We start from the raw sequence: 4,694 nt of genomic DNA, 5'->3' as shown, positions 1-4,694 counted from the left end.
TATGGCCTTTGCTTTTTGTTTGTCTCTCCTTTGTCTGCCTATATGTAAGCAAAACTAGCACCACCAGATTGCCATGCATGCATACTCAACCTGCTGAGTTTAGTGTTAGGTGATGGGACCAAGACGTTGTCTTCCAACAGATTGCAGTGCATCATTGATTTCTGTTCTGTTCTGTTCTGATTGGCATCGCCAGAACTACTGTTGAGGACCCAGTCTGACTCGGCTGCTTATGTTTGTGATGTATGAAATACTTGATCTGATCTTTATATTTATTTCTGTTTTTCTTTAACTTCCCTGTTTTCTGTCAGTGTCAGGAAGATGGAAGCTTCATTCATCCTTTTCTGGCTTTTCTGCCACGCTGATGCCTTGTTTGGGGATTTGTAGTGTGAGTTTAATAAATGTTCAGACTCAGAATCCCAACATAAAAAATAGTTAGCTGATGATGCAAAGGTAAAGTGTCAGTTTGGGGGAGACAGCTAGAAGTCATCCCAACATGTTAGACTGTTTACCATTCTGGTGCCGACACTGTTGGTAGCTGTTTTAGGTTTGGACCATTAATTGTATTTTCCCCCAAACCCCAATTACTCATCTCTAAAAACAAGCACTTACAGAATTTTAAGAGTTGCCCAACATTCCCAAGAATTTTAAACAGGTACTTTATGCTTGCTGTGAAACAACCATAAAAACCTGGAAAATATCCAAATCCAAATTGTCTAAATTGAAATAATTGGTGAGTATTAGCCACAATTATGTGGTAGACTTTAAACAGAGAATGGGCTTCATATGCTATTGCTGCCTGTTTGCACTGATCTAAGTCTATATTGACACTAGAACTATAAACAAGTCTATTTTTAACACTTAGGGTAATACCCATAGGATCAGAGACTCAGACCCTTTGAACCGAGAGCCAGTCCAGATTTCTGCACTGAGGTAACCGGGGCTGAAATAACACACTTGTATATTTATCATATACTTGAAAATGGCACATAGAGCTTTAATATGTAATAATTTAGCATTGCCATTTTTTTAAAGGAAACATAGCGTGATCTGCGATTATTTGAGAATGCTGAAACTTAGTTAACATGAGCGCATGTTTGCATGGACACAGGAAAGGTTTGTGTTATTTACTAAGCTTAGAAACAACAGTTGTAGGGAGTCCCACTACTAGTAAGTTTTCCATTTGCTATAAGAATTGTATAGTGTTTTTCGAGAAACAGACCACAAGTGTATTACGCTGTTATGTCCCACCCATCTTCACTTCCTAGCCTGAACCTTTCCAGCCTTTCTTTTTATCATAAAAGCAGCTGAGCTATAAAGCTGGGCAAAGCAGGAAATACTGTCCACTGTTTTATATTAGGCGTAACTGTCTACCTGCCTTTACTCTCCCGAATAGGAACTATGCGCTTTACGCAATCTTGAGTTAGTCGTCGCTTAATTCGCCTTCAATCATTAGACTTTTTATCAACACTCACACTTCCAGCTGTGTTCAGTATTGCGGATTTTTGTGAAAATCTTACCTACAGTACCTGAATAACACAGATATAAACTTAAAATTACAAGGGTAAAATCCTAAGGATCTAGCTTAATGTAGCCTACTAAAGTATTCTGAACATTTTATTGACAAATATTGTCCCCACTTCACCATCTAACACAGCGGTCCCCAACCTTTTTTGCGCCACGGACCGGTTTATGCCCGACAATATTTTCATGGACCGGCCTTTAAGGTGTCGCGGATAAATACAACAAAATAAAACCAGTACCGGTACCGAAAAAAAGAAAATTTATTCATAACGCGTGAAAAGACCCAGGAAAACCAAGTAAACGATAACAAAATAACGCTGAAAACCGATAAAACCCCTGAAAACGATACATTTCACACCTGAGCCTCAACTCTCGCGGCCCGGTACCAAACGACTCACAGACCGGTCCGAGGCCCAGGGGTTGGGGACGCTGATCTAACATACACACTGACTACACTTTGACCCTGACCCTTAAGCTGCTTTTCTGATCTGTTTGTGTTTAACACATAGGAGGGTAGGATCATAGACCACTTTTTAAACGTTTATTTTAAACTGACACCCATAGTGCAATAACATCTAAAAAGATTTTCTTGTGAATTGAAAATGCATCATTGTTTCCCATTTGGTGATTGAACAGAATCAAAATAGATAATTATACTTTTTTTGTGACAAATGGTTTGGGTTATCTGTCTCATTGTAGTCCAGCCAGTGTGATTCATACTAAAAGTTTGTATTCAATTTCTGCTGAAAGGTTAACAGGCTTTATAAGCTTTGTAATGGCTTGAACAATGTAAATGCCGTCACTTATGCAAGTGTTTTGAGTAACAGTGTAGTGAAATAATGGAGGCATAATATTGTGAAGAGAGGTTTTGCAATTGCTTCCTCAAAAATGATCAAGGTTTCCTGATGTTTTCTTTTAGCTGTGATGACACTGCAAACTGTGACACAAGCTATGCTTTCTTCTCTGTGTGTTTTTCTTTTTCTGTTTTCCCCCCTTTGCCTTGTACCAACTGATGTTTGGATGTTAATTAGTGACCTCAATCTGTCAGGTGCCACTCTGCTTTAAAATCAGGCTGGAGTTTGATAACTTGTGCCACCACTTCATTTAATCTAAAAAACCAAATCATTTGCCTTTTAACATGTGTTAGCCTGGTTGCACCGTGTTTGTGTCCTTCAGTTCCCTGCTACTTCACCTCATTTTTACAAGTTTTAAGTTTTACTCTTGCTTTTTTTTTCTCCTTTTCATTTGTACTGTAACAGAAGATTCATTGCAGTTAATACCCATTCAGAGTCTGAATATCAAAGTGTCCACCTGCAGTCCCAAGTGGATCTTGGTACATAAACAACATTAACCTTCAGTGCTAGCTTTGGTTTCCTTTGTTTTTTATTTTATTTTGGTAGAGGTTGTGACTGTCTTTTGTTTTTAATCCTTATTTTTTGTGGCCAGTAAGAAGTGATAATGTGAGTTGGCATCTTTTTGTGTGTGTGTGATTTCAAAATGTCTAAAATGCCTGTTTTGTTTTTTTTGTTTTTGTTTTGTTTTTTGTTTTGTTCTCTATTGATGTTTCCATTGATTTCAGTTGGCACAACAGACCAGTGTAATTGCTTCCAGCCGTCATAATCTGTCAATGTGCAGAAATCTGTGGGAAAGCGTTGAAAGTTTTACTTTTTGAACACATATCACCACTGTCTGCAGAACATTGTTTCGCAGCACAGGGGAACATCTTTTTATGGAAACCAGTGGTTGTATCTTTTTACTTGGTGTTAGGGGAAGCATTTTGAGATGATACATAATCACTGTAGAACATAAATGATATGTTGTTAATTTTACTGTTTACCCCTATATCCCCACTAACAATTGCAAGCTATTACATAATTTTCATACTCCAGAAATTTGAAGCTGGTGTTATAGACTGTTGTGGGATTATGGGATTATATTGAGTTTAGATACGTTTAGTATTGTTGAAACTAACTGGTGTACTTGCATACTGTTGTAGCTTCACTGTTTCTAATGAGAACACTTGCTGGGTTTTAAATTCTTCAGATAAAATGTTTATGGAACTGCATCATGCTGTAGATAAAATGTGAAACAAGAATTAAGTCCTTTTAAGGAAATGAACTACTAAGTGGTGGGTTTTTCTGTTATCATAAGTGATCAGTGTGGGTCTCTGTCTGCTTTCACAGCAGTCTGAATTTAGAGTTTGCTGTTTGAACATCACTAACACTTTTTTGGTGTTTTATTTCCCATAGGAAGGGACCATCTGTATTCAGACCAGTATGTATTTCTATGTACTGTACAGAGTCTTGGCCTACAGCAGGAGTACCCAATCTCAGTCTATGAGGGCCGGTGTCCCTGCAGGTTTTAGATCTCACCCTGGGTCAACACACCTGAATCACATGATTAGTTCATTACCAGGCCTCTGGAGAACTGAAGACATGTTGAGAAAGTAATTTATCCATGTAAATCAGCTGTGATGGATCAAGGACACATCTAAAACCTGCAGGGACACTGGCCCTCGTGGACTGGGATTGGGGACCCCTGGCTTACAGTGTCCACTGAACTGCAAATCTTATGTAATCATAGTGAAATCTAACCAACAAGCTATGCAGTATCTCGTCTGTTGATATCTTTATCCCCACGTCTCTTCTTCAATACCTACCAGAGTTGATTTGACTTGATGTTACTCTAAAAGATATGCAACCCTGTTAGCTTTTCCTTCTGAGAAATCCTGTTTGAATCTTGACAGAGAGTGAGTTTCTCCTCCTGAAGTTTCTGTCCTGCTAATTTAGTTAACACTAATCAAGGTGGATGCTCGTAATCAGGATGTTTCAGACCCAATTATGCAGCAGAAGAAGCTCTTTTTCTTTTCTTTTTTTTCCAGATGTGTGTGACAGTTATTTTTGAATGGTGCCAGGTGTTCTTCTAATCCAGTCTATCATGTTGGATGGATGTTTGAGGGGGAAAAGTATTTTAAATGTCCTGGAGCTCTGTAGTGTTAGTGAAACCTAATATTAAATACAAGCCACTGTGATGACATGTTCCTCTGACCTTTTGCTTGTCTAATATCTTTCACACCATTTTCCTAACATTTCCTCAGAGGTTGTTAATCTGGTCGAACATCCTGGTACGAGAAGACATCCAGCCTTTTAACTGTTTTCTGGAATGCTTGACTG

The sequence above is a fragment of the Astatotilapia calliptera genome, chromosome 13, assembly GCF_964374335.1.
Source record: "Astatotilapia calliptera chromosome 13, fAstCal68.1, whole genome shotgun sequence".
Taxonomy (NCBI): Eukaryota; Metazoa; Chordata; class Actinopteri; order Cichliformes; family Cichlidae; genus Astatotilapia; species Astatotilapia calliptera.
The sequence above is the reverse complement of the archived record's forward strand: the minus strand, read 5'-3'. Positions refer to the sequence as shown.